At 44.2% G+C, this 18333-nt stretch overlaps 1 protein-coding gene and 1 non-coding gene across 2 annotated transcripts in view; both read right to left on the bottom strand.

Moving 5' to 3' along the window:
* Positions 1–18333, bottom strand: part of ANKH (ANKH inorganic pyrophosphate transport regulator) — a 170547-nt gene that overhangs the window by 80580 nt on the left and 71634 nt on the right. The window lies entirely within an intron of this gene.
* TRNAG-UCC lies at positions 11509–11581 on the bottom strand. The gene has a single exon. It is a non-coding gene; the product is annotated as a tRNA-Gly (tRNA).

The raw sequence follows: 18333 nt of genomic DNA on the forward strand, positions 1-18333 counted from the left end.
GCTTGAGTCACTGCTCAAATTGTGTTACTACTTACTGAGTGAGGGCACTTCGGGAGAGAAGGTTGGGGAGGAAAACCAAGGTTTCCATTGGGCAGTCCCCTACTGGGTGTGAGACACTGGTAGGATTCCAAACACAGAAATCAGGTAAGACATTTGGCTATGTGAGCCTGGAGTACAGGGGGAAGTCTGGGCTGTGGACATCTGGAGACTGTCAGCATATAGATAGTATTTAAAGGCAAGAAACTAAATGAGATCATCTGGACAGGGTACAGATGGAAAGGAGTCTAAGATTCAACCTTGTATCTTTCTAGAAATACATGTAAACAAACCTTCCCTGTTACCTTGGGTCAGCATCCGTCAGTTAGCTAGCAGCATCCTGGCTGGTCACTTGTGAACACGGTTGCATCTTTAGCCAAGACTGGGAAGAATGGCGGCTTAGGCTGGGAAAGAGCAAGTGCTGCGGTCTTGAAATTCAGCTAAGGAGGTGTCTGAGATGTCTTTGGAAAGAATTAGACTTGGAGTCACAATTCTGTCCCTAGAGAGTTGTAAGTACAGTGGTTCACTTTCTGTTCAAATCAAGTGTCTAAGGACTCACAAGTTTTCCAGAGTAAAGACACTTTAGGGCCACATCTACCAGGACTCCAACCACTATAACTATAAGCTGCCCTTCAACCCAGCTTGGTTCTGGGCCCAGATGGCTGGCACACAGCCCTCATCACACTTCAGATCAGCATTCTCTGTGCTGCGGATCCTTGGCAGTGTGCAACGTCTGACTTCAAAACTTATCTGGCTCCAGAAGGCTTTCTTCAGGTCCTACCTGCCTTCTTATCTCCCAGTATCTGCCAGGTTCATGGTGTTCTAGGGTTTAAATTTTTTCCTCCCGAAAGTCAGCAAAATGACAGGATATTAAAAAGTGGGGGAAAAAAAAGAAAAAGAAAAAAACAAAATAAAACAAAACAGAACAGAAAACCCTAAGAAAACCCACAACCTCTAGGGAAATGGCTAACAAATCCCACGTGACCTTTCTGGTATGAACTGTCTTAGATTGTTAAACCCTAAAAGAGATCCTAACATTTTAAACTTGGGCTCTAGAGACCAGAAACATCTTGACACTGCACACTGAGTGTCTTCAAACTAAGAGTCACTGCCTCACCCCAATCCTGCCCATCATTTCACACCAATGTGAACAGCAGGCGTTCCTCGCTAGCTGGGTGCTGGGTAGAGCTCTGTTCCCCCTACCCCCACCCCGGGAACAGGTCCAAGAGGTGACACCCTGTCCCTAAGAGTAGGCCTGGAGGCCACCACGGCTGATCTCCTGTCCGGGAATCTGAGGCTCTTCCTGTCATTCCCCTTCTGTCTATTCTGAACTCTGCTAAACTTGTTGCCCTCTCATCTCACCCATCTCCTCCCTCGGCTCCTCCTTTCTGTCCTGCCTTATTTTACCCTCCATGTCATGGTTATCACTTTAACTACACCATTGTCAATACCTACAATTCACTGTCTGCAAATCTCTGACCTTGGAGTCATCGAATTATTTACCCACTCCACCCTCATCTAGAAGGCTCTGAGAGTGGCTGGAATAAAACATGTGACAAATAGGCTGCTGCCAGGACTCACTGGTCTCCATCCTCAACCGGGCTGTTCACTGCTCAGTTATCCTTCCATCCTTCCCATGTGTGCTCTCTGAATTTCTCAGCTGCCTTGTTCCCTCTTCAGTGGCAGATAACCTCACTTCCACTTCATCTGCAATAGGGAATCCATCAGGTCGGAACTAAATTTCTCCGGTTGCTTCTCTCTGTAAAACAATGCTCAACAAAGCACGTTTCCCAAACCCTTCTCCACCTCCTCTTGGTGTTACAGTGGAAAGGCCTGTCTGACCAGGGCTAGCTTCCTGGGTTTTCACATTTCTCTTTTTTTCACACTGCCTTTATTAAAAAAAAAAAAAAAAACTTTATTGGAATATAGTGGCTTTACAATGTTATGCTATTTTCTGCTGTACAGCAAAGTGAATCAGATATATATATATATCTTTCTTTTTTGGATTTCCTTCCCATTTAGGCCACCAACGGAGCATCGAGTAGAGTTCCCTGTCTGTAGAACAGCTTCTCATTAGTTAACTATTTTATACATAGTAGTGTATATATATGTTAACCCCAATCTCCCAATTCATCCCATCCTCCCCATTCCCCCTAGGGGTCCATACCGCATATAATACGCCTATCTCTTTCTGACTGACTTCACTCTGTATGACAGAATCTAGGTCCATCCACGTCTCTGTAAATGCAGGTCTCTGCATTTCTGTTTCTTGGACCTGGGTAGGAGCCACTATCTTCCTCTCCCGCTTGTCTGATCTTTGCTATTTGTCTGGCTCTTTCCTTGGAGAAGGGAATGATTACGCACTCCAGTATTCTTGCCTGGAGAATCCCATGGACAGAGGAGCCTGGCCGGCTACAGTCCACCAGGTTGCAAACTGTCAGACATGACTGAGCGACTAACACTTTTCACCTTTCCACGGGCCCTCTCCTATCCTCAAACATGCTTAAGTGTCTTCCCTCTGAAAAATAAAGCTTCTCTTGACTCCTCTCTTTCTCTCAGTATGGCCTTCTTTCTCACCTTCCTTTCACAGATGACTTCTATGATGTGCCACCTGTGCTTCTTATTTCCACTTTTTCCAAACAATGTATTCCTCAGCCTGTTACAATAGCTGCCTCAGAGGTGCCGGAACCCAGAACTACAGCTCTAACAGGCTTTGGGCACACCACACGAGTCAGCACAGAACGCTGCGTTGAATGCAGCCACTGGGTTCCGGTTCCGGTTCCCCCTCCCCCACAGAGGCTCTTCCCGCAGAACTAAATGCGCACTTCCGGTTCTGGTTTTCTTGTTTCCGACCTCTCAGCCGATCTGCCCTCTGGGCTACTCAAACACTTTTTCCTCCCTGTCTTCGATGACAAAAGATTCTAGGTTCTCCTCCTAGCTCTTCTGCTCCAGTTCTTTCTCCTGGATGGATGCCTCTTCTTTGTCTCTTAAATACTGGTATTCCCAGGGTTCCGCTCGCCTCCTGGCGCTCTCCACTCTGACTCAGCAATCTCCACCCCTCACCCCTACCCTTCACCGCAACTTCAGTCGCTCCCTGTCCGCTCAAGAGTCTCCGGGCCATCTCTCCAGATTTTCCAGGCTTAAGTTTCAGATCCACTCACCTCCATCTGAACGCCCCTTGGTTCCTCACACTCCACGTTTCGAAAACTTCACCATCTACTGGGCTACCTGGGTTCCCACAGTCTTGGCCTTCCTCTTGGGTTTCCTTCGAATGAATGCATCCAATGTTTAAGCCCAGAAGCCTGAGGATCCCCCTGGATGCCTTTCAGCCGTCACACTCACTGATGGCTTGGTTCTATCCATACTCCTCCCTTAGTCACTCTTGAATCTGCCTAGTTCTCTCCAGCCCCACCACCGTGCCTTGTGTCAAGTCACTGGTGGTCTTCTCCTTTCCAAGCTCTTCTTCCCTCCACATGATGGTCAGATTACACAATCCAAATTCCTACAAGGTCATCGAGGTGCTTCAAGGCTGCATCCTGTTCACAGACCGTGGGCTCCATAAAAGTTGCCATCAGGGTCTGGGGCAGTGTCCGGCTCATGCATAGATGACATCTATAAAATCTATAAATAATAATCTATAATAATATAAATATAAATTGTATATATAATATATAAATAACCTATAAATAAATATTTGTGCACCGAGTGACCTCTCATAAAGGCCACTCGTGACCTGACCTTGCTTGTCTGTCTGATCTCAACTCTCTATGCTTGCCTGGCACTGTGTTTTATGAGTGCGTGCTCAGTTGCTTCAGTCATGTCCGACTCTTTGAGACCCTTTGGAGAGTAGTCCGCCAGGCTCCTCTGTCCATGGGATTCTCCAGACAAGAAGACTGGACTGAGTTGTCATTTCCTCCTCCAGGGGAATCCTCCTGACTCAGGGATCGAAGTTGGTTCTTCTGCGTTGCAGGTGATTCTTTACTGCTGAGCCACTGGGGAAGTACACCTGGACTATTAGTGGTTTTCTGAATATGCCATGTTCTCTTTCAGCTAAAGGTCTTTGCTCAAGTTCTTTTCTCTATACAGGATCACCTTTACCTTTGCCTGATCTCACTTGCCTAGTAAACTCATAATCAGTTCAGGAGTCACATTTTGGAAGGTGCCCCCCACACCCCCCCAACCTGCCATGCTCCCTGGTACCCTGACCCAGGTCCCAGTTCTGGGCTCACTGCGCTGCACTGTGGTTGCCTGGTTACTCAACTGCTCGTCTCACCAGACTACTACTGCTGACCAGCCTTCCTGTGTCTACCCAGCACAATGCATGCCACATAACCAAAATTCAGTCTGTGAACCAAAAAAATGTGTTAACTAACATCCAGCTGATGTATCTTGTCCTTCATAAAATCCTCTGACAGCAGGTTTGGTTTTTCCGGGTAAATAAACCTATTTTTGGTAGAACTGATGTATTTGAAATATGCAAAGATATGGCAGTGGCACCATATACCTTCCTGTAGCTCTGATATTTTCTCACAAGATAGACAAGCATTGCCCCTGCTATTTCTACCCTGTCACAGGGGCACCCAATAAATCCTGGATAAGGTGACTCCTTAACAGTAGACACGTGGACATAAATAGGATTTAGCACTGGGCCACATGATTAGACTCAAGTGTAAAGCTTAACCAAAGATTTTTTCCGGCTCCTTTCCCCCCATGTCCTTTGGATGTCAAGCTGTCCCCCTGTGAAGTCAAGTCCTATAACAGAAGTCAGCTGCCATTAAAAGAAAATCAGAAGTTTAGATTCAAAGGAGAATCTTCTCAGAGAAGCTGAGAGAACCCTGCGAAGAGCTAAGTGTGCCCTGACAGGCAAACAGGGTGATAATCTCAAAATTCAGAAGGATGGGTGCTTGTAAGGGTAAGCAGGCTTGGGGAGAGAGGGCCACCAGTTCAGCAGTGCCAAGGACAGCTGGATGCCAATCTTGTAATTGACATTTATGGTCACACGCTAAGAAAATGATCATGTTGCTCATATAGAAATGGCTCTTCAAATTTTTCCACAACAAGGTGCTGAGTTGACACAAATTTATCTGCAAAAAAGAAACAGACTCACAGATGTAGAGAACAGATTTGTGGTTGCCAAGGTGAGGGGAGGAGGGGCAGGAGGGATGGACTGTGAGTTTAGGGTTGTGCCAACACTTGTGACCCCATGGACTATAGCCTACCAGGCTCCCCTGTCCATGGAATTTTCCAGGTAAGAGTACTGGAGTGGGTTGCTATTTCCTTCTCCAGGGGATCTTCCCAACCCAGGGATTGAACCCTGGTCTCCCACATTGCAGGCAGACGCTTTACCATCTGAGCTGCCTGGGAAGCCCGAGTTTGGGGTTAGCAGATGCAAACTCTGACATATAGAATGGATAAACAACAAGGTCCTACTCTATAGTACAGGGAACTATATTCAATATCCTGTGATAAATCATAGAGGAAAGAATATAAAAAAGAAGGTGTATATAGGTAAAACTGAATCACTTGGCTGTACAGCAGGAATTAACACAACATTGTAAACCACTATACTTCAAAAAAAAAAAAAAACCTGTCAGAAAAAGGTGTTGGTTTGGAAACTGGTTTTGTTCCCTAAAATAACAGACTATTACATAAAATGCTGCAAGTCCCTTTACTTTACTTCTAGTAAGATGAATACTTTCTTTACTTGCTTCACCCTGGATTAGAAAAACCAGTGGGACAAGGGATGGGTAATGTTCTATCTGGCTAGATTGTCATTTAATCTCTTTGATAAAAGACTATTCCTCTGTCTATAGCTTCAACCATCCCATTACACGTTCTGTGACATGGACATGGAGCAACTCAGTATTACTGTGGCAAAAGAAATATCAGTAAAATTTTTTTCTCAAACTTAAGGTCCTCAGAAAATTTGCATTTGTGGGAAATGGAAAATTCAGAAGTACGTGTGTAGCAGAGCTACCTATGGGAACAGCGTCTTCCAGTGACATGGATAATCAGCACCTTGGATTTCAATCCTCTCAAAGAGTCTGGGTTCCTATAATTTTCCACTCTTATTGTTCTGTTTGTCTGTATTTTAAACAGTGGTTTGGGTTAAATTAGATCATTTATCTTCCCGGTAGTTTTCCAGCCATGTTTTATTTTCTCAAGGATCTATAACTCCCTAAAGGAGACAGCCTCACTCTGTCTATGGAGCTCTGGCCAAGAGCTTGACACCCACACACAAGGTTGTGGTTTAAAGGGAGTGGTGCTAAAATGAAACCTGGTCGCTTTGGTCATCAGAGTCTTTGCTCCGGGCAGCACCATCCGTACTTAGTGCTTCCTGAAGACTGGGAGACAACACAGGGCATGTCCAAAATATAACACTGCTTTTCTCTGTCATTTCTCACACCTGGAGAGGAGTTTCTATAAAGATCAAATTACCAAACAGGTACCAAATTTGGCAAACTCAATTTTCAACTGTTGGTTTCTTCAGTACTTCAAGGAAAAGAAAAAGCATTTTACTTTTGATCTTTTACTCCAGAAAGATGTTAGTTCACTCAAGGATAAATTTTAGTGTCACAGGACCCTCCTCAAATCCTCTTGATCTTTCATTTGAGCATGAAGCTTAGGGCTTCACTGGTGGCTCAGATGGCAAAGAATCTGCCTGCAATGCAGGAGACCCAGGTTCGATTCCTGGGTCAGGGAGATACCCTGAAGAAGGGAATGGCAACCCACTCCAATATTCTTGCCTGGAGAATTCCACGGACAGAGGAGCCTGGTGGGCTACAGTTCATGGGGTCACAAAGAGTTGGACATGACTGAGTGACTAACACTATTTATCTAAACTTAACTTTAATTCAAGATGGTGGGAGACTTGACAAGGAAGAAATATTACTATGAAAATTCTAGTATACTTTAAAAAACCAACACTTCCCATGCTATTTAAGAGTCCTTATGTATTCCTCACCTTGATCGCACACCTTTACTATTAAAATTCCATATTTCCTACTAGTTTTTAATACTTATAAAGTTATATGGTCCCCAAATAATGCTAATTCTTGGTTAATATGTCAAGATTATATCCATCCCACTTTAAAACCAAGTTTAAAATGCTTTTATATTCAAAAGACAGAATAACAACTAACACAACAACAGCTCCATAAACAGTAGCCTGGAATAGACTGACCCTGGGATCTGGGGAGCCTTCTTACTAACCTTCCATGCTTTCTTTCTGCCTATAAACCAGGTGGCACAGTGGTAAAGAATCTGCCTGCCAGTGCAGAAGACACAGGAAATGTGGGTTCGATCCCTCGGATGGGGGATGATCCCCTATAGAAGGAAATAGAAACCCACTCCAGTATTCTCACCTGGAAAATTCCACAGATGGAGGAGCCTGGCAGGCTACAGCCTATGGTATCACAAAGAGTCAGACACAACTGAGCACATACTTATGTATTCTGCTTACTTAATACTGTCTTCATGATTAGGAATAGATATTTTTTCTTGATTCCTCTAGCATCTTAAATTTGGCTGTAGACCTCTGAGCAAGCAGCTCTGAAGCTCCATTCCTTTTCCTGACTCAACTGCAACATTCTGAAATGTCATCAATGCGCTTCTATTGACATTTACAAATGTATTTATTCTAAGAGAAGAAAAAGCTAATGCTGATTTGCCTGTGGAGCTTATGAAATCCAATGACCACCATAGTAACGATGATGGAAATGTCTTGGAAGCTAACATCTCCTGGATCTTGTGCTGTGATGGACACTGTTCTAAGAGCTTCACTTCTCCTGTCCACTCCGTCAGGGATATATTATTATTTCCCAGCTTACTGGCGAGAACACTGGTACATGGAGAGACTAAACCACTTTGTCTAGGAGGCACAGAGCTGGGAGAAGAAGCCAGAACATCTTGACCTCTGGGCTTAAGATCTTAACCATCATTCTGTTATCCTGAACCAAGCCCTCCTTTCACTTTGAAATAGACTTCACAGTCAGGGCCAAATGCTTTCTTTAAACAGAGAGGATTAGCTGAGCAGTACACAAAGAACTTTGGGATGAAGACTGATTTTATGGAAAATTCCAAAGACGTGGAAGCAGGATTATTTTTTAAACTGTGATGTGTTGCAAGCACTACGAGGATAAAAGTGGAAGATGGAAGGAGTGATGCTGAAGTCATCATACATCTGAGTCGTGCGAAGAAAATGAGGCTAAGAGAAATCAGGTCACTAAGGCTCTGGCATGAGCACCACACAACAAAGAGTATGGATGAAACCCGGGAACGCAGACCACATGGGCGTCTCCCTGAGCTTATGTACCAGTTCCATCACTAGGGTGGTAGAAACGCTAAGAGGCTCTCCAGCCTTCGAGAGACACCTTTCCAGAAAGTCTCTGATCTTCCTTTACACTTGGGATAATGCATCATCCTAGAATCTTTAGCTTGTGCAGAATTCCTACTGGATTCTCAACTGTGGGATTCATTTATTGCTGCTCAGGGTTCAGCTATGACTCACTGCTGGTATTTATGTAACTAGCACACACCAAATTTTGTGAAAGATCTCTAAGGGTCTGGGGCTTTTGAACTGACTGATTTTTGGAGGTGACTGTGAGATTCAAAATTAGTCATTAAACAGGTTGGTCCTTCCAGCCCATGGATGCACACACTGGTGCACGGCTACACAGATTCACACACACACTGAGAAAGGAATCCCAACACAATTCAAGTAGGTGATATACAATGGGATAAAGCTACGCCACTGTTTTCTTTGCTGTGTGAATAAGCTTGTCAGGACCTCTACTGCTATTATTGGTCTAAATTATTGACCTGATTTTGAGATTATAGGTAAAGTATAATCATCTCACTGAGTAAACTGTTGAGAACACAAAACAAGGAAGGGACACAAGTGTCACTGTAGCACAAGCAAACCAGGCAAGAGACAAATGGTGTCAGTAGTTGTAGCAAGGGCTCAAGAACTACATATTCTGAATTTATGTTGTCTTTGGGTTCATATCCTGGACGAGCCCAGTGTTTGGGGGCTTCCCTGGTGACTCAGATGGTAAAGTGTCTGCAGGCAATGCGGGAGACACAGGTTTGATTCCTGAGTCAGGAAGAGCCCCTGGAGAAGGGAATGGCAACCCACTCCAGTATTCTTGCCTGGAAAAATCCCATGGATGGAGGAGCCTGGTAGGCTACAGTCCATGGGGTCGCAAAGAGACGGACACGGCTGAGTGATTCACTTGCTCTCTTGCTTGCTTTTACAACTATAACCATGTTTTGTGATGAATATTTTTCACCAGAAAAGTGATATGATAAAGGAATAAGCTATAGAATGGTGTGGGTAAAATTGAACTGCTTTGAAAATTTCTAAAGAGAGAATGAATTCATTTTGTACTTGCTATTTCATGTACATAATAATGAGCCAGTAAATGCACATACTGAGCTTCCTTCTGCAAATCCAGATTCACTATAATTCAGGTTTGGGATCTTGGGAATTCAGAGTAGACTGAAGCACTGTCTTTCGTCTACATGAATGAGGGGACGAAAGGACCCAATGAAAGGAGACATGTGGGCCCTGTCCACTTGGCCCTCAGAGCCCCAAGGATGCTGCAGCCACAGAAGTATATTTGCTGAGTGTACAATAATGTATTCCAGAAACGTGACTTATGGATCACATAAAGAATACCAACCTCTTACATAGGCAGTGTGGCAGAATCTTGAATGGGCCTTCACACATTATCTTATATAATGTATATAACAATGCTACAGCAACAGAGCAAGCATGGAAAATTCCTATTTTATAGAAAAGGGGCTCAAAGGGATTCTGTGACTTGCCCAAGTTTCTTGGTTAATACATGGTGTGGCCCAAACCAGAAGCCAGGGAGATCTAGAGTATGGCACTCTTTCCTCCTTCAACACTAGACTGAGGATGGCAGGTGGAGGGGTAGGGGCAGGTGGGATAAACATCCCCCCTGCAATGCCCATCCAGATGGTTAAATACTAGAAGCAAATATTCCTAAAAGAAATCATTAGTTTTTTCTGATGGCAGTGTAGTTTGAGGAATCTGAGAGCCTTAGTTGATTAGGCTGGGTGAAGACTCCCTTGAGGTCTTTCCCTTTGAAAGGAGTCTAGGGTGGGCTCCTGGCTGCAAGTGATGCTGGCATAGATGGGAGAGTGTGGCCTTGACCTGTGGCCTGGTCAGCCTTGACCCTGCAGTCTGGCAGAGAAGTTCTGCAGGATGAGTGGCTCAGAAAGCTCCCTGCACAGAAGCTTCCTGTAAGCACCTGAGAAGGGCCTCCGTTAAAGTATTGGGTTGGCCAGAACGTTAGTTTTTGTAACATGTTATGGGCTTCCCAAGTTGTGGTAAAGAACCTGCTGCCCAATGCAGGAGATGTATAGATGTGGGTTTGATCCCCTGGAGGAGAGTATGGCAACCCACTCCAGTATTCTTGCTTGGAGAATCCCATGGACAAGAGTCGCCTCGTGGGTTACAGTCCATGGGGCTGCAAAGAGCTGGACATGACTGAGTGACTTAGCACGCACACACACATGGAAAAACCCAAATGAACTTTTTGACCAACCCAACAGCACAACCCCATTCAAGATCCCAGTGATTCCGAATGTGAAGACCCTGATGTCCCTGCTGCCAGTGGGGCAGGAGCTCAGGCCCCCTCTGGCTCCAGACAGACCTACTGGGCACATCAGGTGCTCCTTCCATGCCTCCAGTGAAGATACAGCGCAAAAGGAAATTTCATACAGGACTGGCTGGAGTGTCAACTCTAATCCTTGGCAAAGGAAGATGTCAAAAGATATTACCATTTAGAGCATACCGTCTCTTTAATTCAGTAATGTCCTGTTAGAATCTACCCAAACAAAATAAAGCCCGAGTACAGGATGCCTCTCAAACAAAGGCGTTCATTAAAGCATTCTTTGCAATGGCAGACAGTTGCCAACAATCTGTCTGTCTGCCAACATGGGAAAGGCTAAGTAATAATGATTATTATTTGCTGCATATATGGTTCATGCACACAGGGACATGCTGACCAGCAATCACAGAGCTTGAGGTGCAACTAAACATATCCAACTGGAAATAAAAGCTCATGCTCATAGTGTGAAGCTGAAGGTTGTACTGTAAGCAATATAGTATATTCTCACTCCACTAAAAATTTTTTTAAAAAAAGATCCTCAAAAATGGGTAAATATATGGGGATAAGCAGAGAGAAAGTTGGAGAGTGACATACACCAAACCCTTAATACTGTTTATTTTTAGGAGAGATGGGATGAAGGGAGGCAGGAAGAGGAAAATAATCAGCTTGACACTCATATCTGTATAGCTTTCCTTGTGACAAAGAACGTATGTTACTTCAATGGTTTAAAATGAAAAATGAATACACAGAAGATAGATGAAAAGCCAGGGAACCACTCCACAGAGCAAAGTTTTTTTTTTTTTTGGTCACACTGTGGCATGCAGGATCTTAGTTCCCTGATCAGGGATTGAACCTGTGACCCCTGCAATGGAAGGGTAGAGTCCTAACCACTGGACCATCAGGGAAGTCCCTTTTGATAAATTATAAGCATGCTTTTGTGAGGACCTGGGATGATGCCTCTTGGAAGGGTTCCCCTTGTTCATCTTGCTTGAAAGACACCCTGATTTCTGACAGCTTAAACATGAGGCTGAATTCTAGAAGCTGTGTGCCGTCCAAAGACAGCTGTAAGTCTCCAAAATCTAGACCTCTGAGTGTGAGAAAAGACAGATCTGCTCTTGTTTAACTGACCCTCCTGCTGCTGCATGTTCAAGCCCTTTGTTACCTACTTCTACTTCCCACCAGGGCTTCCCTGGTGACTCAGACAGTAAAGAATCTGCCTGCAATGCAGGAGACCCGGGTTTGATCCCTGGGTTGGGAAGATCCCCTGGAGAAGGCACTGGCTACCCACTCCAGTATTCTTGCCTGGAGAATCCCACGGACACAGGAGCCTGGTGAGTTATAGTCCATGGATTGCAAAGAGTCAGACATGGCTGAGTGACTGAACAACCACCACCACCACCACCACCACCTTTTTGACTTTAGCACTTAAGTCACGATATACTTATGAACAGGTGACACCACAATTGTAACACAGTCTGGCGACTGCAGAAAGGCACTGAACCCAGGGGCAGGGAAGGTTTCTTGGAGTTCTATGAACTTCACTATCAGTGCTCCCCTTGGGAAGACCCTGACCTCTGAATTTCCCTGCTGTGCTAGCCCTTAATCCTAGCTGAAATGCCAGCATCTGCCATCCCCTGAGATCAGGGTCAAATCTTTCTTCCCACCAGGAACCCCTCTCTAATAAGTTTCAGCCATATGATTGCTTCTGTCATGAGAAATTATTGTCATCATTTATTTATTCATGGAATGATTTCATTCACTCACATATACTAAGTATGGGCAATCTGCCTGGCACCGTGCTCTTTATTGACCAACAAACATCATACGATGGTCAAACAGACAGTTAATCTTTTATGGCCACCATGTCAGGTCATAAGGGCTTCCCTCATGGCTCAGTTGGTAAAGAATCTGCCTATAATACAGGAGACCCCGGTTCGATTCCTGGGTTGGGAAGATCCCCTGGAGAAAGAAAGATCCACTGGAGTGGAAATACCCACTCCAGTATTCTGGTCTGGAGAATTCCATGGACTGTATAGTCCATGGGGTCTCAAAGAGTCAGACACGACTGAGTGACTTTCCCTTTCACCTTGGTACACATTTATAAAATATATAATAAAATACAATATTTATTATTACATTATTTATTAATTATAAAAAGGGAAAGGCTACCCACTCCAGTATTCTGGTCTGGAGAATTCCATGGACTATACAGGACATGACTGAGTGACTTTCACTTTCTTTATGTCATGTACCCTGATCAACAGAAAGCATGGGGCCAGGTAAATAAGCTGTACGCCCTAAGTGTATTTGAATATTTCTTTATATTCCCCACAAACCTTTGAATTAGGGGCTTGAGCCTGGCAGGCTGCAGTCCATGGGGGTTGCAAGAGTTGGACACGAATTTTTTTGCAAACGAACAAAAATGAATCGTTCATCAGTAAAAGTCCTGGGGATTAGGGAGGTTTTGTATGACAAAGAGGGGGGCAGGCTCAAGGAGAGGAAGATGGAAAAAGCAGTGGGGGAGAGGGAGAGAGAACACAAAGGTGAAGAGAGAAACACACAGAAGGATCATTGATGCAACCAGTGCTAAGATAGAAACACAGCAGCGCACCTCTACAAGCCATACAGACAGGATGATAATTCCAATTGGTCAGAATGAGTGGAAAAGAGCTTTAGAATAAAAGTATATGGAATGAGACCTAAATAGCTGTGCAAAAAGAAATGTACAAAAACTATACTCTTTGGGTATAACTACATGTAAACTCATTTGGCATTACATATAACAGCATTTATAGAAGAATTTAAGAATCATTCCAACCTCAACGTTAGAACTGTTTTACCAAGCCCGAACCTTGAGCTTCCTTATGGCTTAAACACTTGTTTTTGAACCAACTTTAATATCCCCACTATACATTTAGGTCCACTTCAAGTACTTTAAACTCATGTGTCTCAGAGTGCTGATGACCAAGATGCTAAGTTCCTTTGCTAGAAATTCTTGGAAGTGCTCGAGATTTTGGCTTGATAACCTCTGCTTAACACTTGGGAATAAACCAAAGCAAACATTTCTTCCTATTTCACACAGAGTAAAAGGGAATTTCTAAAGGCTATCTGTTAAGTTTCTAAATGGCAAAGTGCAGATTTTTAAAAAATTTATTTATTTTAATTGGAGGCTAATTACTTTACAATATTGTATTGGTTTTGCCATACATCAACATGAATCCGCCATGGGTGTACACGTGCTCCCCATCCTGAACCCCCCTCCCACCTCCCTCCCCATACCATCCCTCTGGGTCATCCCAGTGCACCAGCCCCAAGCACCCTGTATCCTGCATCGAACGTGGACTGGTGATTCATTTCTTATTTGATATTATACATGTTTCAATGCCATTCTCCCAAATCATCCCACCCTTGCCCTCTCCCACAGAGTCCAAAAGACTGTTCTATACATCTGTGTCTCTTTTGCTGTCTCGCATACAGGGTTATCGTTACCATCTTTCTAAATTCCATATATATGGGTTAGTATACTGTACTGGTGTTTTTCTTTCTGGCTTACTTCACTCTGTATAATAGGCTCCAGTTTCATCCACCTCATTAGAACTGATTCAAATGTATTCTTTTTAATGGCTGAGTAATACTCTGTTATGTATAATAGCCAGGACATGGAAGCAACCTAGATGCCCATCAGCAGACGAATGGATAAGAAAGCTGTGGTACATATACACAATGGAGTATTACTCAGCCATTAAAAAGAATACATTTGGTTTTTTTTTTTAAATTGCACATTAAGATAAAACCAATGAGAGCTCTGGACTTTGAGTAGTAAGTAGATTTTCTCATTGTGTAATTTTGACAGTACATTTTAATCTGTTTTAAAGCTTTAAGATTCCTTTCAATTACTCAATACAGAATATGATGTTTCTTTACAAGTAAAATGATTAAAATTTCCCCTTTGGTCCTGCTAAAAGACCATTTCTACAGAATAAAAGCTTTTTCTCTATAGTCACTTACTGCCATGTGAAGATGAAAGCCCACTGAATAGATAAAAAATGACCAAGTATTATATCACCTAATTTCTAACCCTCTCAAACACAGTTCCATATGACTGCACCACATGTGTTCCTGGCTGATGCAAAAAAGTGAAGAATTCAAAGAGAAAAACACTGATCAGGGAAAAACAGGAAGTCCCAACTTTGAAAAACACTGAATCCACCTTCTCGGCAAACCACAAAGAGATTAGACAAACCAAGTATTTGTTGACGTTGGCTGTAAATTTTGGAAGGGACTAGAACCTTAAAATATATCTGGAATGAGACCCAATCCCCTTGTCACTGGTTCTTTTCTTTTGGAAAATGTATTTTAAAGGAACTTCTAAGGAGAAATCTAAACTTACATATTCATCCCTGTAGAGATCAGCATTCTGATATGAAGTTCTGTTTTCAAGAGCTGTCCTAAGTGTATAGGTACGTGCGCAAGCCATCTTCTCAGGAGTTCTCACAGAGTATTTAATTCTTTTGAAAACCCAGCAAAGTAGGGAGTCTTAGCTCTTGTGAGAGATGGAGAGACTGAAACTCATAGGGAAAAAATAATTTTTCCAAGTCAGAAAGCTGTTTGTGGCAGAGCTGGGACTTTGGCCTGGAAATCCAGCGGAGTGAGCCGGGGAGCATGTGGGCCATCGCTGAGATCTGAGTTCCCCCTTGTCCTAGCTGTGTTCTTTTGGGCACAAGATCTTGCCTCTCTAAGATGCACAGTGCTTAGTAAAATGGGAGTGCTTGCCCCAACGGGTCTCCTGTAGGGCAGATTTTAGGGTTAACTGAAATTATGTCCATTAAAGTGCTTAGTACCAAAGGAGGCAAATCACCAACACTTTCTCCCTCCCCCAGACAAAAACTCTGGAGATATGATGCTGTGGACATCTGCCCTGACACAAGCCAGGGCACATCAGGGACTTCCAAGGCTCCCACAGGACCTCAGGATGCCATTGCGTTTTATTCTCTCAGTCAGTGCTCAGATGCTCAGTCGTGTCTGACTCTTTGCAACGCATGGACGGTAGCCGGGCAGGCTCCTCTGTTCATGGGGTTCTTCATGCAAGAATATTGGAGTGGGGTGCCATTTCTTCCTCTAGGGGATCTTCCTGAACCAGCGATCAAACCTGTGTCTCTTGTGTCTCCTGCACTGACAGGCGGATTCTTTACCACTAGTGCCAACTGTGAAGCCCTTATTCTATTTATTTCATTATTCTTAATTAATTTTTTTATTTTAAAAATGTTTCATTTTTAAAGCCATTTTTATATTCATTTATTTATTTTTGGCCACACTGTGCAGCATGTCGGATCTTAGTTCCCCAACCAGGGATCAAACAGGTGCCCCCTTCATTGGAAGCACCGAGTCTCAACCCCTGGACAGCAGGGAAGTCTCAGGATGCAATTTTAGTTCAGGGCATACTGAAAATTATTCCTGAAGACCTGGGGCAGGTCTGGAATTAACTTGCTTTTTGGAGTAGCCGCAGTCTGTGGAGAGATTCAGGCTCCGAATTTTGTCCAGATGCACTGGGTTACACCCACACGGCCTGCAGTGTGATCTCAAGGGGGTTGGTGAAGGACTCTATTTCTGGGTGATGACAAGCTCAGTCCTCCAGAAGTGACTGTGATGACTCAAACTGTATGAAACTTCAGGCTCTCCAACAGTGAGCAGGTGAGGGGCAGCAGGAAGGGAACATTAGTAGGTGCTTTGTGATTTCCATAAAAATGCAAAGATAAGATTCAATGCAGTAATTCCCAAAGCACCTTCTCCACCAAGTGCTGCCTAACCAGGCTCCTTCTGCCTTAATAACGCCTTCCTGCCTCTCATTATTTATACACATTTCCTTTGCTTAAAAGATAAGTGGATATGGGTTCTGAATAAATTCAGCTGTGCAGTCACAAGCAGCAGTAGCAAAGCAAAACCAAGAAAATTCCCCATTACTCAAAATACATCTTCATTAATCTGTCAGCTTTAGAAGGAAACAGGCAGTGTGTGTCACGCAGCATGAGTTTCACATGTTCGAAAGCAGCTTTCAGCGACAGCTCATTAAGTCAGACATCTACCCAGGCGTCTACCTCGGGCCCTCCCAGCTCTGCCCGTCACCTGGTAAATCTTGGCCAGGCAGGTGCCGTGTGGACCTGGCCTGTTGGCAATCGCTTGGTTAGGAAGACGGTTCAGCAGCTATCACGTGCCCAGGGCCGTGGAGCATACAAAAGAGACTGGAGACAAGGTCTCTGCCTCTAAGGAAGTTAGAGAACACAGAACCAGTAAAGAGAGATTGGGACTTCCCAGGTGGCGCTAGTAGTAAAGAACCCGCCTGCCAGTGCAGGAGATGGAAGAGATGCGGGTTCGATCCCTGGCTCAGGAAGATCCCCTAGAGGAGGGCATGACAACCCGGCTCTAGTATCCTTGCCTGGGAAATCCTAGGGACAGAGGAGCCTGGCTGGCAACAGTCCAAGGGGTTGCAAAGAGTTGGACATGACTGAAGTGACTTAGCACGCATGCAAAGAGTGATTAAAATGCTAAACGGTGGTAAGATAAGGACTGACAGTGAGACATTTGATCAGCGACAGGCCCATGTGTGCTGGAGAAGACGGGAAGGGTTCTACGGTGGCAAGGAGAAGCGGGGAGGGCTCTGGGTGGGGCTTTGGAGTGATGGAGCAGAGTCTGCTCGGGGCTCACAGAGAAGAGGCTGGGCCTGGGGGATGGAGGGATGAGAGGTCGGGTGAGGTCAGGGATGTGATTGGCAACTGGAAAGACTGAGAGCTTGTTAGCGTAGAGTTTTGAAGGCTGATCTGGTAGGAATGTGTGTAATGGGCTAGCATGAGAAGGAAAGAGCCAGAAAACCACCTCTTATCACAACACGTCAGGGAACAGGTATTCAGTCCAAGACCCAAGGGCCAACATTCATTTTGATGCAACAAGTGAGATCTGCTTCTCACATGCCTTGAACACCCCTCTCTTGGGTCAGTCTCCCTGAGGGCGGGACCTTATCCAGGTTGTCAATCAACACTGATGAAAGGAAAGAACAGGTCAGGATTGTTAGCTGAGATGCAGCGGGGCGGGGCTGGAGTGGGAACTGCCTGAAACTGGGCACTCGGAGCACACAAGCTGGAAACAACGCCAGGGACTAACCATTCTGCAAGTTATGTAAACCAAAAAATAAAACAATAGCTACAGCAGAGCCTTAAAAAAAAAAGAGAGAGAGAGAGAAAGATGGACATTCTTACGAAGTTATATTTTTGCCTGGAGAATCCCATGGACAGAACACTGGTGGGCTAGTCCCTCAGGTCACAAAGAGTCGGACATGACTTAGCAACTAAATAACAACAATCTTTAGGTAAGGATGTTTGACCAGGCCAGGCAGCCTTGACCTTGACATCTTAGGATCCTGGACTTGAAAAAATGCCCACAGTGGGGTGGGATGGGAGGGAAGCCACGAGGCCTGGGATGGATATATACATATGGCTGATTCATGTTGTTGTACAGCAGAAACTAACAGATCATCATAAAGCTTCTAGAAGAAATTGCTCTCTATATAGAATCTTATAATATATGGACATAACTACCAGAGATTTGTTCATTGGATTTTGACATGCTATAATTGAGAATCATGTAAACACTAAGAGCTAAGTTT

The sequence above is a fragment of the Bison bison genome, unplaced genomic scaffold (assembly GCF_000754665.1).
Source record: "Bison bison bison isolate TAMUID 2011002044 unplaced genomic scaffold, Bison_UMD1.0 scf7180017864440, whole genome shotgun sequence".
Taxonomy (NCBI): Eukaryota; Metazoa; Chordata; class Mammalia; order Artiodactyla; family Bovidae; genus Bison; species Bison bison.